General features: G+C 39.1%; 1 protein-coding gene across 3 annotated transcripts in view; it reads right to left on the bottom strand.

Annotated features, from left to right (window-relative positions):
- NIPBL (NIPBL cohesin loading factor) overlaps nt 1–18,132 on the bottom strand; it is a 197,574-nt gene extending 179,442 nt beyond the window's left edge. For all 3 annotated transcript variants that reach the window (XM_040262351.1, XM_040262349.1, XM_040262350.1), the window contains exon 1: nt 17,687–18,132. The gene's annotated coding sequence lies outside the window, so the exon portion shown is untranslated. The remainder of the gene's footprint in view (nt 1–17,686) is intronic.
- Between the last annotated feature and the right edge of the window lie 2,433 nt (nt 18,133–20,565).

The raw sequence follows: 20,565 nt of genomic DNA, 5'->3' as shown, positions 1-20,565 counted from the left end.
TAAAAAAATCTACATAGATTTAGAAATGCTGTCCTCATAAAAATAATTCTCTAACAGACCAATTAATAACTATGCACCTTGCCAAAGAAAAGCTTAATGGCATCTCAGCTCTGAGAACCTGAATGAAGTACTGGACTCCCCCATCTACTGCACACCTGAATGTCCCACTGACAAGCCTAAAACCGTAGTATCATCTCCCTCCCTTCCGCCATACCTCCATCTTTTAATTCTTATAACCTTCTCCTCTTGTATTCCTGATCTTAGTGAGTGGAACCTTCATACTTCAAGGTCCACAAACATGCAACTTGAGAATCAATCCTCAACTCTTTTCATTCTCCATTACTCCACTGACCTACATATAAACACCAAACTGTAGGCAGGCTAATTTCTTAATATTTGCTGTGCATTTCCCCCTCCACATTTTCACAGTCCTAATTGAGAACTTCATCAATTCCTAGATGTCCTCCCTAGCCTTTTTCCTACCTCCTATGAAATCTCTACATTGCTGCCAGAATTTTTTGCAAATACAAAATATATCTTGTTACTAAGTAATTTCTTGGTTTCCCAACATCTTTAAAATAAACAGAATTTTTAAAAGCATATACATTCATCCATAATCTAGACTCAGCCCCTTTCTGCAGCTTCAAATCTTTTTGGAACATTCCTTTTCCAACCCTATGCTCCAATAATCTAACCATTTGCAGTTTCTACAATCAAACTGTTGCCCCATACTCCCAAGTTTAATTAATGGCTTGCTAATGGCACCCCACTCTAGTACTCTTGCCTGGAAAATCCCATGGACAGAGGAGTCTGGTAGGCTGCAGTCCATGGGTCTCTAAGAGTCGGACACGACTGAGCGACTTCACTTTTGCTTTTCACTTTTATGCACTGGAGAAGGAAATGGCAACCCACTCTAGTGTTCTTGCCTGGAGAATCCCAGGGACAGGGGAGCCGGGTGGGCTGCCATCTATGGGGTCACACAGAGTCGGACACGACTGAAGCGACTTAGCAGCAGCAGCAGCAGCAAACATGGTTTATATACCATCTCTAGTCTAAATTAGGCAAGCCCCCTCAGTTCCCTTACTGTGTCCTCTTTGTTAATCTTGATATTATAACAAATTCTTTATCTGTCTTTTATTAGACTGTTAAGATCCTTCAAGGCAAGAATGAAGTATTTTATTTCACCACTGGTAATGTAGAGACATTACTTTAAAAACAAAGGTCCATCTAGTCAAGGCTATGGTTTTTCCAGTGGTCATGTATGGATGTGAGAGTTGGACTATAAAGAAAGCTGAGTGCTGAAGAACTGATGCGTTTGAACTGTGGTGTCGGAGAAGACTCTTGAGAGTCCCTTGGACTGCAAGGAGATCCAACCAGTCCATTCTGAAGGAATCAGCCTTGGGATTTCTTTGGAAGGAATGATGCTAAAGCTGAAACTCCAGTGCTTTGGCCACCTCATGCGAAGAGTTGACTCATTGGAAAAGACTCTGATGCTGGGAGGGATTGGGGGCAGAAGGAGAAGGGGACGACAGAGGATGAGATGGCTGGATGGCATCACGGACTCGATGATCATGAGTCTGAGTGAACTCCAGGAGTTGGTGATGGACAGGGAGGCCTGGCACACTGCAATTCATTGGGTCGCAAAGAGTCGGACACGACTGAACGACTGAACTGAACTGAACTGACTGCCTTGTAGCTTCTGTGACAGAGGAAACACCTGATGTTTGATGAACAAGAGAATGAATATGAAATCCCAACCAAGGCCACATCACGCTAGATATTTTATATCTCAAATATTAAGTCTACCCACGCACCTGTGGGCTTCCCTCATAGCTCAGTTGGTAAAGAATCTGACTGCAATGCAGGAGACCCAGGTTCAATCCCTAGGTTCAGAAGATACTCTGGAGAAGGAAATAGCAACCCACTCCACTATTCTTGCCTAGAGAATCCCATGGACAGAGAAGCTTGGCAGGCTACAGTCAATGGGGTCACAAGAGTTGGACACAACTTGGCAACTAAACTAGCACCACCTCGCACCTATATTCAATGGGGCAGAGACAGCCTCTTCAATAAGCGGTGCTGGGAAAACTGGACAGCTACATGTAAAAGAATGAAATTAGAACACTGCCTAACACCATACACAAAGATAAACTCAAAATGGGTTAAAGACCTAAATGTAAAACCAGAAATTATATAACTCTTAGAGGAAAACATAGGCAGAACCTTCAATGACATAAATCAAAGCAAGATCCTCTATGACCCACCTCCTAGAGTAATGGAAATAAAAACAAAAGTAAACAAATGGGACCTGAATAAACTTAAAAGCTTTTGCACAGAAAGGAAACTATGAGCAAGGTGAAAAGACAACTCTCAGAATGGGAGAAAATAATAGCGAAACAACTGACATAAGGATTAATTTCCAAAATATACAAGCAGCTCATACAACTCAATACCAGAAAAACAAGCAAACCCAATCAAAAAGTGGGAAAAATACCTAAATAGACATTTCTCCAAAGAAGACAAACAGATGGCCAACAAACACATGAAAAAATGCTGAATAGCTCTCATTATTAGAGAAATACAAATCAAAACTACAATGAGATATCACCTCACACCAGTCAGAATGGCTACCATCAAAAAGTCTACAAACAATAAATACTGGAGAGAGTGTGCAAAAAAGGGAACCCTCCTGCACTGTTGGTGGGAATGTAAATTGATACAGCCACTACGGAAGACAGTACGGAGATTCCTTAAAAAACTAAGAATAAAACCACCAGATTACCTAGCAATCCCACTCCTAAACATATACCCTGAGGAAACCAAAACTGAAAAAGACACAGGTACCCCAATGTTCACTGCAGCCCTACTTACAACAGCTAGAACACGGAAGCAACCTTGATGTCCTACAACAGATGAATGGATAAAGAAGTTGTCATGCATACACACAATGGAGTATTACTCCGCCATAAAAAGGAACGCATTTGTGTTGGTTCTAATGAGGTGGATGAACCAAGAGCCTATTATACAGAGTGAAGTAAGTCAGAAAGAGAAAGATAAATATCATATAGTGATACATATATATGGAATCTAGAAAGATGGTACCAAAGAATTTATTTGCAGGGCAGCAATAGAGAGACAGACAGAACAGACTTATGGACACTGGGAGAGGGAAGGAGAGGGTAAGATATATGAAGAGAATAACATGAAAACTTACATTACCATATGTAAAATAGACAGCCAATGGGAATTTGCTGTATGTCTCAGGAAACTCAAAACAGGGGCTCTGTTTTGAGGGGTGGGATGGGGAAGGAGATGGGAAGGAGGTTCAAAAGGGAGAGGATGTATGTATACCTACAGCTGACTCATGTTGAGGTTTGAAAGAAAACAACGAAATTCTGTAAAGCAAATGTCCTTCAATTAAAAAATAAATTTAAAAAGAGAGAAGCAAAAGACAGAAGAAAAGGAAAGATATACCCATCTAAATCCTAAAAGAAAAAATACATATTAAGTCTAAGTAATAGGACCTACCAAAGAACTAATTTTTCTTTTTAGTAAATGGCAACCCACTCCAGTATTCTTGCCTAGGAAATCCCATGGACAGAGGAGCCTGAGCCTGGCAGGCTACAGTCTGCTGCCGCTGCTAAGTCGCTTCAGTCATGTCCGACTCTTAGTGACCCCATGGACTGCAGCCTACCAGGCTCCTCCGTCCACGCAAGAGTACTGGAGTGGGGTGCCAATGCCTTCTCCAGCAGGCTACAGTCTATGGAGTCACAAAGAGTTGGACATAACTGAAGCAACTGATCACCCCATCTAAAATCTACTTACGGCTTTTCTGCAGATAAAAAACTGCTGATGTCTTAACTAAACTATATCTCTAGGACCTGCTTACTCTCTTCTTTCATTTATCTAAATTTTTTTTCCCTTTGCTTTATGTTTTTATTAGTCCATAAAAATCCTAAAACCTGAGAACTCCTTCAGTTTACATTTGAAGAAATGGGCTTAATGACTGGTCTAAATATTACTTGGCTAGTAGCTAGTTTAGACTAGAGTCTATGCTAATTTCACTATGTGTACAAGACCTCCAAATGATAACAGTTTGAAAAAGTCAAAAATTTTACTATGAAATTCAAAAATATATTGAAAAGAGACCACACCCACAACAGTAGAGAAGAGGAGCATTTAAATGACCTAAGAATAATCTTAATAGGAAAGAGGAATCTATATAAAACAAACAAATTCACTGAATAAAGACATGGATGAAAATAAAGATTAAGAAAGAGTAAACTATTTTTTGAAATACATCTAAAGAACCATAAAAAGGTTCAAACCTTTTTGCCTAACTAGAACCAGTGGGATTCTACCCTAAATGAATAAAGCCACCAAAGGGGGAAAAATGTACATATAAAGATGTTCCACTACCTCATATTTGTACAGAAAAGAGGTGATAGCAAGTAAAATGTCCAAAGTAGAATGACTGACAAAATTATGGTTCATCCACTGACAAAGTGTTGGGTAACGTTTTAAATATTTATGAACACTATGTAAAAAATTAGGAAAACCTTTATGATACAACCTTAAGAGAAAACAGGACTAGGTACATATATTAATACCATAAACACATATTTAACCAGAATTACATTCATATACATATTTTTAATAAATAAATAAAATTTCTTGGTTCCCAAAAAATCTAAGGGAATGGAGAGTTGTTGAAGTATGAAATTTTGTAAAGAACATTAAAATTTTGGTGGCTATCCTCTAGTTGAAAACAGAATCACTAAAACCATATGACAGCAGAGGTAGCAACACGGCTCAACAGCGAGATAGCGTATTAGAGATTCAGATACTAAACTTCACCCTAGGACAGTCACAGTTCAGTTCAGTTGCTCAGTCGTATCCAACTCTGCGACCCCATGAGTTGCAGCAGGCCAGGCCTCCCTGTCCATCACCAGCTCCCGGGGTTCACTCAGACTCACGTCCATTGAGTCAGTGATGCCATCCAGCCATCTCATCCTCTGTTGTCCCCTTCTCCTCCTTCCCTCAATCCCCCCCAGCATCAGTCTTTCCCAATGAGTCAACTCTTCACATGAGGTGGCCAAAGTACTGGAGCTTCAGCTTCAGCATCATTCCTTCCAAAGAACACCCAAGGCTGATCTCCTTCAGAAGGAATGGTTGGATCTCCTTGCAGTCCAAGGGAATCTCAAGAGTCTTCTCCAACACCACAGTTCAAAAACATCAGTTTCTCGGCACTCAGCTTTCTTCACAGTCCAACTCTCACATCCATACATGACTACTGCAAAAACCATAGCCTTGACTAGATGGACCTTTGTTGGCAAAGTAACATCTCTGCTTTTCAATATGCTATCTAGGTTGGTCATAACTTTCCTTCCAAGGAGTAAGCGTCTTTTAATTTCATGGCTGCAGTCACCATCTGCAGTGATTTTGGAGCCCCCCAAAATAAAGTCTGACACTGTTTCCACTGTTTACCCATCTATTTCCCATGAAGTGATGGGACCAGATGCCATGATCTTCGTTTTCTGAATGTTGAGCTTTAAGCCAACTTTTTCACTCTCCACTTTCACTTTCATCAAGAGGCTCTTTAGTTCCTCTTCACTTTCTGCCATAAGACTGCATATCTGCATATCTGAGTTTATTGATATTTCTCCTGGCAATCTTGATTCCAGCCTGTGATTCTTCCAGCCCAGTGTTTCTCATGATGTCCTCTGCATATAAGTTAAATAAGCAGGGTGACAGTATACAGCCTTGATGCACTCTTTTCCTTATTTGGAACCAGTCTGTTGTTCCATGTCCAGTTCTAACTGTTGCTTCCTGACCTGCATATAGGTTTCTCAAGAAGCAGGTCAGGTGGTCTGGTATTCCCATCTCTTTCAGAATTTTCCACAGTTTATTGTGATCCACACAGTCAAAGGCTTTGGCATAGTCAAGAAAGCAGAAATAGATGTTTTCCTGGAACTCTCTTGCTTTTTCCATGATCCAGCGGACATTGGCAATTTGATCTCTGGTTCCTCTGCCTTTTCTAAAACCAGCTTGAACATCTGGAAGTTCACGGTTCACATACTGCTGAAGCCTGGCTTGGAGAATTTTGAGCATTACTTTACTAGCGTGTGAGATGAGTGCAATTGTGCGGTAGTTTGAGCATTCTTTGGCACTGCCTTTATCTGGGATTGGAATGAAAACTGACCTTTTCCAGTCCTATGGCTACTGTTGAGTTTTCCAAATTTGCTGGCATGTTAAGTGCAGCACTTTCACAGCATCATCTTTCAGGATTTGAAATAGCTAGACTGGAATTCCAGTCACAAGCATGTTGTAATTTATAAGTCATTTTAAATTCTAGTGTTTAGGCCCCCTTACCTCGATAGTGAGGACATACAATGGCACTTTGAAATAAGCTAAAAACCATGAATAACTGGAAATAACTGAAGACCTGTAATACCTCTCTCCCTATTTCACCAACACCTCCCAAGTCCTAATATGCATATCTGGATTATGCAGGTCATTTTAGCCCTGAGCCTATTAAATTGTCCCTTACCACTGAGGAAGAAGTCTAAACTAATACTTTAAATCAGAAGCAAAATTGTTGTGGGAACAAAATAGAAAGAACTCAAAAACACTTTTGTACATAGATCTTCCTCTTTTCCAGCCAAACAAACCTAACTCTCCAACTGCAAGTAGTTAAATCACACAATTCTTTGCTTTAAAGGCTGTCCTATCTAGTATTCTCTTCCTTCTATCTAATTTAATATTTAGCAAGCTCCATTTATCATCTGTCACTCCAATCAATCCTTTATCTCAAAACTGTAACACAATTCCAATTCATGTATTCAACTGTTTGCTGAATGCTTACTATGTGCAAGCCACCACAAACTCAATACCCAGGCAAGGTTCTAGGTCAGTCTTTGTAAACAGCCTTTGTATTGATCCTATTTTCTCAAGAACATGGCAATTAGCACTAGAGCAAAATATAGCACCTATTATTTCTTTAGTTAGAAATTCTAGATACAGTGAAGAAAATGTTTACTTCATTTTTCAAGATAGCATCACATTTTAAGATACCCTTCACAAGAGATACTCAGGTTTATTTAAATCAGTAACTAAGCAGATCCTCCTTCTGTTCCAACTGGGGAATAAGGAGATAACTTTATTCTAAGAAGAAACATTATAAGCTTATACAAAACCATAAGCAAAAACTTCCAAACTCACAGACAAATAATGCAGCTACAATATATGACTCTTGCCATTAAAAATGTTTGCATGCCTAGCAACTGAATGGTACCATATCCCCACTGCTTTTACTCCTTTAGTTTTGTTATCTGCAATAAAAGTGAAAATGCTATTCAAGTAAACTTGTTTTCACAGTAATAGGAAAGTCAATTAAAAAGCCTTCCTTTGCTCCTACATTCTCATTTTCTTTTTAATTCAGACTCTGCTCCTGAACACATAAACACGCAATAGTTAAATGAATGTACAAATCTATGAAATATAGTGCTCTAAAAGTAAGAAAAAATTGTTCTACTTGATACACTGGGCTCTAAAGAGGTCCTGGATTTTAAATATGGGAATGGGTACAGAAGACATTCACATTTAAGCTATAAAACATGAATGTTACTGAAAATGATACCTTAATTTTAAAAATATCAGAGCCCAAACATATGAACAAAAAGTATCCTAACACTAAATATGTATTTTGCAATTACCTCTAAATCTTTCTTAAAATGCTATGTTATTTCACCCAACTAGGTGTATGCACATGCCCACTCTCAGAATCAAATAGTAAAGGAGGGATGGATTCAAGTGATATTCAGATATACCATGTCGGAACATGGTAAACAACTCATTTGGAGATACACTAAAGAAGAAGGATCAAGTATTATCACCAAGTTTCTAGTTTAGGCAACTTGAGTTAATGATGTGAACATTAACCTACTTCACACAGTTCTAAGAATAGTTTTTCTTTTTGAGTGGGAAGGGGTAAGGGTAGGGAAGAACTGACAAATGAGTTCAGATTTCTATATTACTTCTGAATTTATAGTATGTACGGGACATCAGGAGGTGCCTAGTAAGACAGCTGGATCTGTCTCAGAAGAGAATTCTATTCTACAGATAGATTTGTGAGTTATCAGCATGTAAAAAAGTTAAATAAATAGATTAAATCAATAGGAAGAGAGAACAGAATGAAGGCTGAAGAACCACCTTGGGGACACCAATATTTAAGGAGTGGGCAGAGATGGAAGAGTTAGCAAAAAGATCTACAAAGGAGAGAATGATATCCCTGAACCCAAGAAAGAACACTGTTTCAAAAAGTGAGGGATAAGGGGGAACAAAACAGGTGGTCAAATAAAATAACCCGTCTTTTCTCATTATCTGCTCCAACTTCCAGTAAACAGCACTACTTTAAGCATTAGAAGAGAAGCAATGACTGGTTCTTCACTATAACCTATGCTCTATTTTTAGTTTAAACAACAAACCTGGAACCAACAAAATGTAAACTCAATTTCTGACTGTAAACTCACCACTGTTTCAGTTGCTATGTGCTGTTATGTTCAAAATACATGAAGTTACCTATTTTAATTATGATGAAAAAGAGACCAATATCTGTTTTACCTACTTGGTAGAGCATCTAACCTAACAGAATTAACTAGTATAAATAAATGGCACTCAACAGTAATGTAAATCACAACATTTCTGGTGTTGAGGGGTGGAAATGTGAAAGTGTTAGTCATTCAGTTGTGTCCGTGACCCCATGAACTGTAGCCCACCAGGTTCCTGTGTCCATGGAATTCTCCAGGCAAGAATACTGGAGTAGGTAGCCATCTGCTTCCTTGGGGGATCTTCCTGACCCACGGATTGAACCTAGGTCTCCTGCACTGCAGGCAGATTCTATACTATCTGAGGGGTAAATATGGGAAAGTAAGATTGTGTCCAATAACAAAGCAGCTGCAAGATCTGAGACAAATATCTAAAACTGTTCGAAGTATTTTTCAACAAGGTAGTACCAAAGTTGTAGAGCACATTAAATTCAATTTCAAAACTGAGTTACCAACAAACTATTAATACATGCAACAACATGGATGAAAAGCTTTATGCTAAGAGAAAGAAACCAGACACAGAAGCCTACATATGTATGATTCCACTTATGTGACAGTCTAGAGAATATATAACTATAGGAACAGGAATTTAGATCTGGCTGCCAGGAGTTAGAGTAGGGGTGAGATACTGATCACAAAAAGAAATAAGGGATCTGCTAGAGGTGATGAAAATATTATGTCTCTACTAAAGGTAGTAATTGCAAGATAATGTTTCTCAAAACTCAAACTGTATAGCAGCAATAGTGAATTTTATTGTGTAAATTATACCTGAATAAGCCTAACTGAGACAGAGGATGAGATGGTTAGATAGCATCACCGACTCAATGGACATGAATTTGAGCAAATTCCAGGAGACAGTGGAGGGCAGAGGTCGCAAAGAGTCAGACACAATTTGGCAACTGAGCAACAAGTCTTACTTAAAAACAATTCAGTCACCATATCACTATTTCATTTAAACAACATTTTTAATGCTCTGTTCTAATTACAGTTGACTTATCTAAATTGTTATTAGATATAATATTTAAATTAGCAAAGAAAATAAAAACTACAATAAACCAATCTTAAGCTTGAAACAAGGTATTTAGATACTTTCCCTCTTACAATAAATCACAGTTATCTTACTTGCAATTCTGCTACCCAGGGAAGCAAAACAAAAGCCCTTTCCTATGTTTTACAATCCTAACAGCCAAAAAAAGAACTTTCAGGTTTTCCTTTATATATGGATTGATTGGGATGTATGTCAACACTATCATACAGTTTAATTCTAATTAATCGGTTCAACAAAAATGTAATGAATACCTACAACACAGGACAAGCACTGTGATGGTGTTACAGACATAAAGATGGAAATAATAGTCTCCTTGCTTGCATAGAGCTGATGGTTTAGTATGACTGAAGACATAGGAACAGACTATTTTATCAAGAGATGTAAGTAATAAACTGACAAATGCTATTAAACTAAGTGACCAAGGAAACTTTCACAGAAAAGTTTGCTTTCTCCTTAAAAAAAAAAATTTCTGGTCACTGAGCTGATGTTTTGAGAAGTACCATATCTCTAGAATGAAGTAAGAATGCTAACACAAATATACATTTTCCAGTTAGTATCAAAATGCTTTTTCACCAGCAATATTCTGAACTTAACAAAGATCTCAGAATCTGAGGCCTTTTAAACTGCTCTAGGTTTCATAAACATTAATAATACCAACTATATTCACCAAGCTATGTAAAAATTTGCTTAGGAGGAGACACAGATTAAATAGACACTGACAGAGGAAGAGATACACAGAAGAGAGAAAGAGAATATTAACAGAGTTAAATAGAAAGCATATGTCATATGTGTCTTACAGGATAACCTGAAGTAACCTGAAGTAGGTTATGGCATAAATGTTGGATTTTTAATCCTTTTTCCAAAGGGAAAAAATGGTAAAAGTAGCATTTAGGCCATTACATTTCAACTTTCCACCTTAACAATTTTCTAAGACATAGGCAGAACCCTAGGAAAAAGTATCATGTTATGTGCATCATTAAAGAATAGTATTTTTTTTAATGGGAGTTAGGCCCATTATATACCCAGGTAAAATTTCAATTTGATCATTACCAAAGAAAAACTAAATTACATATAGACTACACGCAGATCATCAATTTCTTTAGACAGAAACTGGCAACCCATAATCTTATCACACAAAGAAAACTAAAAGTAGATTTTAAACTCCTGAAAGGGTTAAAACAGGTAAGCAATAAGTTATATGAGATAGCACAGGGAATTATACCCAGGAATTATATCTTATAATAACCCACAATGGAATATGATCTGCAAAAATACTGAAAACCAATATGCTATATACATAAAATTAACATAATATTGTAAATCAACTATACTTCAATTAAAAAAATTAAACATAACAAATATAGGGGAAAACTAAGCAAAACAAAAAACAAAAGAAAAAATCTTGAAAGAGTTGCCAAATAGCAGTGTTGAGAAAACTCAGTGATGTATTTCTTTACTAGGATTAATTTCAAGAACATGTTAGTTAATAAAAAAATTAAATACATCATTATAAAATTGGTATTTTTAGAGTAAACTCTAGTTTGAGTTTTAATAATTCCATTAGTGTTTCAAGCACTGCTAGATTTTGAGGTATCTACAACCAATGACTATTTAAAAAAAACAGTACTCATAAAGTACATATGCATTTCACTGGCACAAGACTAAAGAACTGAGAAGTACAGATGACCCAAATAAGCTCATTCTAACAAAAAGGAATCCAGTTATTTCAAAATTATGTCAATGCTTCCAAATTTCTCAGGAGAGGTAAAAGTATACCAAAGTACTTTAACAAATAAATTAATGTTACTAATTCCATGTTTTTGCATCCTGAAAAAAGTTTTTCCTTTCTGCCAAAAGGTAAATACATACAAAAATATTTTTAAGAGTTTGATGTATTATGTTAAATGACATGCTATGCATATGTAAGATGGCAAAAAAAAAAAAACCTACATCAATTATGTTGAAAATTTAATGTATTCTTGAGAACACTTTTTAATGCTTAACGTTTTGATAAGAAATAATTCAAGAATCACAATAATATTGTGAAAATAAATATTGTGGCTGTTCCACATTTTCAAAAAGTATAGCATGCACTGTATTTAAACATCAATAATCTACTTAAATACGTATTTATACATGGAAACATCTTGCATATTTTATATGGTATGTTTTAAAAACGGTATCAAGTAATGAATCAGCTATAATCGACCAAAAAATTTTAGAATTCCTCTTTTCTAATTATCTTCAGGATCTCTTTATAAGCTACACAAGAAAAACAAGTTTCACAACTTTATAACCAAGCCTACCTTTTTTATCAAGAAATAACAGACAAAAAGAAGTATTATAAATCTTGAAAAGGCAGCATGGTAGAATGGAATGAACAGATGTTTTAGAATCAAGACACATCTGAGTGGGATCCTATCTTTAATACCTGTTAGATTTGCCACCGTGGACAAATTATTAAACATGATGAGCTTCAACTTCCTTGTCTGTAAAATGAGAACATTATCACTAACCTCACTGGATAGTTGGGAGGTTCAAATCATGATAAACAGTGTAGTGGTTAAGGCTAATGGGTAAAGCATCAACTTTAGAGTCCTTTCTCCACTTTCTGCCACTTGTTAGCTGTGTGACCTTAGTCACTTAATCATTCTGTACCTCAGTTTTCTCAAATATCTTAAATTCATACTGTACCTTAAAGAATTGAGAAAACCCATATAAAGTGCCTGGCACAGTCTTTGGCACATGGGATCCACTCAGTAATACTACATATGACAAATGTAAGGCACTGACACAGTGACTGAAACAAAAAAAACCTTAAATCTTAGTTTCCCTAAATGAAATTCTAAATTACTTTTTTTGCTATCTGTAAAACTCAAATTCACCCCTGAAGATAAATATTTGCCATTAAAGATGAGAAAAAGACTACTTCAAAGTCTATGAAGGTATTTACTAAAGGAATCCTCCTAAAACTGTATGTAATGACAATAGCTCCGGAGTGAGTGCACAACTTCCCAAGTTGAGAACTTCAGAAGGATCCACATTCTTTGGCTACACAAATACTGGAATTTTTTTAAAAGTACGAGTTATACTTATTTATAGATTCATATACTGTGATACAATTGATCATATATATTTCTATGAATAAACGCACTCTACAGCTCAATTTTCTCTTTGTAAAAAAATGCTTTGACAATTTCAATATAAAAAACTAAAACGTAAAAAATCCAGACTTATTAACAAACTCAAAATGAAAATATAAGGCAGTAAAGATTTGTTGATTTCAAAATTATTGAAATTACTATTAATGTATATAGCATATACAGTCTGAATCTTATTTTAGTTCTTTGCCTACAGTACATAATTTCCTTGACTACATGACTTTAAAGTATTGAATTAACTGAGGAACTAAAGGATAATATTAAGAATTCACTAAAACTAGAAATGTGGAATCCTAAATCCTTAAGAAACAATATAAATCAGGCCAATTAGAGTAATTATAAGACAACGGACAATTTTCTGACATTTCTAGCCTTAGTTTTTTCATCTGTAAATGGTGGGTGATAACTTTCTATTTCATGAGCTTGTTAGAAGAATTAGAGTGGGGTCACCCATATGTAACACAATTCCTGGCAAATAATAAGCCCTCAAAATCTTATCCAGTGGGCAATTCTGTATCAACAAATGATCTCTCCTAGTAAATCACTTTGGGAATAGAAAGGAACCTGCCTTAAAATATAATGCAATCTGACAAAACTCAATTCATTAAAATTGACTCCAGATTTGATGCTTAAAATTGCTTTTAAATCAAGTAGAAACACTAATATTCCACTCTAGTCATTAAAAAATTGAATAAAAATAGAACTTTAAGGAGTCATTATTTACTACAAATATAGTCAATTCACTTACACTCTTGAAGAGAGACATGTAAATAAACTCAGCCACTCAAACAGCCAACATATATATACAAAAGGAAGATATCTAACAGAAAAGTACTATTTTCATACCAGGAAAATACAACGAAAAGACAGGTATCATATCTCTCTATGGAGATGAGAAAAGCACCTTGGACTCAGATAATCGGAAAAAAAAAAAAAAATCACAGATGGTATCAGTGTCAGCACTGAGCAATACCTAGCTTCATGACCAAAGCTCACACATTACTTAAAGCAACATAATCTAATAAGAAACTATTAAGAGTCAGAGAATACCCTAATCTCCCACTGAGTCACTAAGTGAATCTACACAAATCAAGTGGCCTCTGAGTTTTTTCATCAAAAAGTTGAAATCACTCTGATCATTCATCTTGCAGGGGAATGAGAATATTTATGAATGAACTCAGGTCACCTTGAAAAAGAACCCATTTAAAAATACAAAGAATAATTACTGACAACTGCTAAAAATAGAAAAAGAACTTCCTTCAAAAAGTATATTTTAAAATGATTTTTAAAAGCTATATGAGACTATACATTACCACCAAAGCCAACTTAGTATCTCAGGATATTAAAATAAACATGTCAACTAACCACTTAGTTACTAGCTCCTAGTCAGTAATTTCCTATGCATTTTATAGCAAATAAACATGATAAACAGAACTGAAGTTACACATGTATGAAAAGCATTTTTGTTTAACTCAGCCTTCTCAATCACCTTATATAAAACTGAAATCTTACATCATCTTAAAAATTTCAGAATTACTTACAAAGTACGCTTTTCCTAATAAGCAACAGAGTGGGGAAATTTAAATGAAACTGTGTACAACTCAAACTCTTTAGTTTTTATCTACTTTTTATTATTAATGTTTACATCTTATTTTGGGAGAGTAAAAATACTACCATAGAGCATACCAAAATATAACGCAGATGTATTCAAATATTTAGACAGCAGCTTGATGGTGAACTGGTCACCAAAAAATTAAATATGAAATTAGTTAAGGAAGTCTTAGAAAATACATGTTTAAGTTGGGTAGCGTGGCTCCAAAGAAAGAAAGCTTCACGTCTGAATTGGTACAGCTTTTGCTCATATTATTTTTGAGATTCAATAATGATTATTATGCAGAAAACCAAAACTAAGTTTACTACCATACTAAAAACTCTCACTTTTCATCCCCAAAGAGAAATTGAAATTTTTTCAAATACAAGTCTTTTCTTCTTAAAGGTGGACAGTATTATAATGATCCCTAGCACAGGTTCAAAAACCTTTTGAACAACTACAGTATACAAATTTGTTGAATGGCTTTCAAAAGGAAACATCCAATATACTCATCTCAAAATACTAGAAGTAATTATTTACTATTCAACTTTAATTTACTAGACTTTCATGATATACTTCAAAACTATTTTCTTTTCAAGTAATTATTGTAAGTTACTAGTAACTTCGCAGACTCAAAAGAAACAATAAACCATACTGCTGAAATTTCCTCTAGGTATACCATAAAGTATTTACCCAAATAGTATAACTAGCACTGTAAGATCTGTGGAATACTTGGAGCTGTTTCCTTCCACTGAATTTAAAAAAAAGAAAAAGAAATACAAGATTAGCCCTGGTGAGTATTCCAACCAATACAGGGGAGTAGAGCAGACTATTCATAATCTCTAGTAAAACAAATTATTCTTTCCAACTAAGTTATCAAGGATGTAAAGTTCAAGTTTAGGTTTTACTAAAGTTTCGCAATATCTTCTCCTTTAAAAATAACCTATTTAACTGGTTTGGACCAAACAAAGTATTTTCAACCTACTTAAAAGTACTTATGCTATCTGAATGAAAGGTATCATACAACCTGTATTACTTACGGATTACCAAATATGTAGAATTAGGAAAATAAGGTCTAATAAGAACTAATTCACTATAATGCCAAAGTCACAACAAAAAAATCAATCACATAGACATAGGACATACTGATTCAAACATGTGTAAGAAAGCTCCCTTTATAACTATAAAACGCCAAAGATAAGTTTTTCCTGTTGATGAAAACTAAGCAAGCAGAACTCCACTTTCCATTACCTTTAATTGAAGGATGTTCATCCCTTGACATACACCTCAGTATTTTATTTAAATAAAGTTGTAAAGACAATCACAGGTTCTTATCAGGGCCTTTTTCAACATTAATATTGAAGCCCTTACCCCGCCCCCTCACCCTCAAATCCTCCGCTTAAGAAATGAATTGTTCCTACCTTCCGTATTCTCCTCTCCGCCCCTAGCCCCAAACCCTTCCACAGTCCCCATTTGCGTGCCCCCCACCCAGTGTAGGCCTGAGGCCCTGTAGCAAACAGTGTCTAACAGGAGCAGGCAGCACAAAGACAGGAATGGGAGATTAGTGGGAGGGAGGGAGGCCGGGATTGGGGCTCAGCAGGAGCTTCAGGCTTTTTAAAATTCAAACTGCTCCCTGACCAATACAAATCACGGACACGCTACTGACTACTACACGGATTTATAGCATTAAAAACATGCCTAGTACGTGACAGCTATATTAACTTCACTCTTTCTAACATTTATCCATACGTTTGCAGGAAATATGGAACAATTTACTTTAAGCAGAAGGCTAAACTCAAAAATCACCTCCAGAAAAGTTACTTATTCTACGATGACATAATAATTTAATGAGATGCAAAAAATTTGAACCAAAGTAACACTCACCAATAAAACAAGGGACTTTGTGGATCAGTGTTGCTTCATTTTAACCAATGAAAGTTTCCCTTCAGTGAATATGAGACAAAGTATCAAAACAGTCTAACCCAGGAACAATTATTTTTCTATGCAACTTGTATGGCTGAGCACTTTTAAACTGGCTTCTCCCTTATACCAACCTACATTATCAACGCCTCCACAAACAAGCTCCAAGCACTTATTTGTGAGCTAGAATTTGAGATAAAATTGATAAGTTTTCTCCAGCATTTACAGATACATTTGACCTATTAAAATGACACCTCTCTCATTACACAGTCAAACATCATGGGCACAAACAGCCAATGACAATCCTGGGACCTCAAGAAGATCTGCCCTGACATGTAAGGATGGCACCTTCCACATTTTTTTTTAACCTCCCAGGGATTTTAAGCATAACTTCATTTCTGTCCTTTTAAAGAAAATTGGATGTACTTGTATCTCACCGCAATTCTCAGAACATTTAAAAACCTTTTTAAGCTTCTACACGTTTAGATCAGGAAGTACCTGAGTGTTTCACGTACCATCAGTTAAAACTGTCCTTATATAACGCACACAAACATAAAGAGGCAGGGTAAACCTGTCAAGTACTTTATACTTGTCTCTGAATAAAAAGTCCATGTGCAACACACTGTCAAACAACAACATAAAAGCGCTTTGCGTGGGTGGGGGGGTCATATGCAGTGTCTACTATACTATGGTTTTCTGTATTAAATATTCATGTGGACGATTTAATTCTCCTTAAAAAGAAAACGAGTCTTTATTAACTTTCCAACGTCCAAACAAGTTTTACACAGGAAAAGAATTACCACTGGATCCGTGTCTGAGTATTTACATTTGTCTCACTAACTGAAACTACTTCCTCCCTTCATGGGGTCACAGGGGGAAGAAGGGGGGTTGTTTGTTTCACTGGGACGTTCCCCACTCCCGGACCAGGAAAGTTGTAAATATGGGGACGGTCAGGGCACATTTGCTGTTAGTTGTATTGTTTCCGCCTCCTCACTAGCTACAGCTCTTCTCCCGGGCGAGGCCTGTCACCGACCAGCAGTAGCTCCGCTCAGCCCGGAGCTCTCCTAATCCCCGAGCTCAAGTAGATTCCGCTGGCCCGCGGCCTGCACTCTCCGCCGGGCCTACGCCTCCCCGGCCGCCCGGCAGGAGCCCAGTCCCCGCCACCGGAGCCGGCCGGGAGAGGGTACAAAACCACCGCCACCCAGGGCGGCTGCCACCAGAGAGGAGCGAACTCTAGACTCGCCCGTGGAGGAGACCTGGGGCCGCTAAGGAAACGGCGGGGAGGGGAGCGAGGAGGAGAGACGCTGAGGACCTGGCGCCGCCGCCGCCGCCGCCGCCGAAATAAAGAGCAGGAATTTACCTGGGCGAATCGGCGTCTGAATCCAAGGGGAGGCCGAGGCCGCTGTGGCGAGAGACTATAATCCGGGCCGGGAGGGGGGGTGGCTACGGCTCCTCTTCCGTCTCCTCAGTGCGGGGAACATGTAGAGCCGGGGGGAGACCAGCCGAGAAGACAAATCGCTGCTTCTTCTTCCTCCTCCTCCTCCTTCTCCCACATAGAAACACTCACAAACACCCGACCAGGGGCCCGAGCTACCGGGGGGGCATCGCCGCCGGCCCGGGAACCAATCCTCCAGTCGGCGGGGGCGTCCCTCCCTGCGGCTTGGTGGTGTCGGGTGAGTCGGTACCGACGGAGGGAGGGGGGGGAGGGCGGGGGGGGAAGGAGCCCTGTGTGTGTCTCTCTCTCGTTCCGTCTCTCCCTCTCAGAACAAAATGCCGACCGGAAGTGCAGCTGCAGGAATGACTCCCTCCGCCGGCGCCAAACACTAACAACCACCCCCTCTTCCCCACTCCACTTCCGCCACCGCCGCGCCGCCGCCGCCACTTGGGCTCGCGTCTTCGGCCGCGCCGCACTGCACAGCCCGCGCCGCTCAGCTCCGCACCGCACCCGGGGCCCGGAGGCGGCCGGCAGCGAGGCGGCGGGGGGCCTCTCCTCCGCGCCCTTCTCGTCGGGGCGGCTGTGGACGTTGCCTTTTAGTGTCGATCCTGCGGAGCGGCGTTTTCGCTGTGGCACGGGCGGGCCGGATCTTCCCGGTCTTTATTTTCCTGGAGGCCGGCCGGAACGGGGCCTGAGCTTCGGTGGTGGTCGTATGCGTGGGGGGCGCTCAGGCCCGGACCGGCTCGCAGGCCACGCACGCCGCCCCAGCTGCTCGTCATTAGCTCTCGGGAGCCGAGCTCGGGGCGGCCACGTAGAGGACGCCCGCGATCCGACGGCGACCGAGCATTTTTTAAATGGTGTCCCTGCAGCCGGGTGGATGGATGTATCGTATTGTACACTCTTCTCTTTTTTTGAGAGGTCGGACTTTACTCCCGTCTCTGCATTATTTCTGCGGAGTAAGGACGCAACCCTTGGAGGAGGCGAAGATTCTCAGCTGGATTGAATTGGAATCGTGTTTGTAATGCATTTATTTCTGGAAATATGTGGTCTTTTCTGGGCTCGCTTTTTGTTGGCGGTGGTTTTGGCTCTTGCCTAGCAGTCGGGATAAAGGCCTGTAGGCGACGCTGTTCGAGCGAGGAGCCGGCCCGCGGTGGGCCCGGAGCGCGCCCCATTCTAGGTGTGGGTGGAGCCGAGCGCGCGGGGAGAGCCGGCGGACTGCGGGCCGGGGGCCCGCCGATTTCAGACATCGTTTTCCTCTTTACGCTCGAAACAGAGGTCCTGACCAAGGCTGGAGTACAGATGCGATTCTGTGTACAGTACCGAGCCTTTTGTAGTCTCTTACTGAAACACCTGAAATAACTTTATCATACAGTTCACTATTAAGTTTACTTCTGTAAATATAGAGGGTGCTATTCTTCAGGTAAAAGTGCCTAGGTAAGCGGATTTTATTCAAATGGGACGAAATTTGTGTTATATTATCGTGAGTTTACTTAAGTTGTGTGTGAACTGTATTTGTCTGTGTACCAGTACGCTGAAAGTTAAAGAGGCAGATTTGCCCGCGGGCCATTCCTTTTGCCTCAGAGATCGCTACACGGACTAAATCAGATCTTACACGTCTCTCGAGCCGGCATTTGCTTACCCGGGAGTAAAAGCCGAAGCCTTGACCACGGCCTGAAGGCGGTGCGCGTGGTGGGGCGCGGGGAGCCGCCTCGGTTGCGGAGCCAGCAGGGTGTCTGCTCCGCCTTCTGCCAGGCTCCTTCCACGAGTGCCACAGAGTTTCTCTCTTACTTTCAGGGTTTTGCTCGGCTGTCTCCTCGGGGCTCTATGGCCTCTCTCTAAACTGGACGTTCCCGATTCGCTCCTCATTTTTATCCTGCAGGCATTCTACTTATCATGCTTGTTTATCTCATCTGTTTGTACCGGTAGAATAATGTAAGCTCCAGGAGGGCGAGGTCCTCCCCCCTCGCCGCCCCAAACTGGAGTTTTGTGTAGAAAATACTGCCTGACACACAGTATTTGCTTAATAGCTGGTTAATGAATGAACGACGATTATAAGGGCCTTGACCTCACCCCACACATACACCCGTTTCTGAACTCTATTCCTTACGTGTATATATACTTATATGCTACAGAGAACTTTTATGAAAGGTGTGTGAAAACAAAAGAAAACCGGGGGGAAAAGTGCAATTTATTACAAAGTTCTAGGAAACGGCACTACTTCTAGACATTGAAAGCCCCCTACAAGCACCAGAAGCCCACAAACGAGTGATAGTTACATGTTTTTAGATAAATGGGCTTGCTCGAGGACAGTACATTATGTGATCCATTGGATTATGTGAGTATATTCATATTGCTTTCCTCTCCCTGAATCAAACTGCATTCTTCATCCATTCTGTACTCTTTCTTGAAAAAACATGCTCTTTTCACTAAGTTAAAGTATGTGAAAATTTGGTTGGCTTAGTCCAAATCCAGCACTGCTGTAGAAATTCATTCAGCAAGTACATATCGGGCACAAAATATATGCCGCCCGGCACAATGATTCAAAAGGTGCTGTGTTTCTGAGGCTTAAAGGACCACATATGGCTACTTTGTTTACTACTCAATTATGCTGTCAAGCAAAGCAAACGCTAGTTAGATTTATTTTTACAGTTTCATTCTGAAGAAAAGGTTCAGTGAAAGCTGAGGTCAGGCTTAGTTTGGATATTTTAATTCACCTTTTAGTTTGCTGTTCATTTACTTTATTATGATAAGTACCACGTATAACAATAAGTTAACTGATAAATTGATTTTTGAAAACTGAAACA

This window comes from Oryx dammah, unplaced genomic scaffold, assembly GCF_014754425.2.
Source record: "Oryx dammah isolate SB20612 unplaced genomic scaffold, SCBI_Odam_1.1 HiC_scaffold_20, whole genome shotgun sequence".
NCBI classification, from domain to species: domain Eukaryota; kingdom Metazoa; phylum Chordata; class Mammalia; order Artiodactyla; family Bovidae; genus Oryx; species Oryx dammah.
The sequence above is the reverse complement of the archived record's forward strand: the minus strand, read 5'-3'. Positions and strand labels throughout refer to the sequence as shown.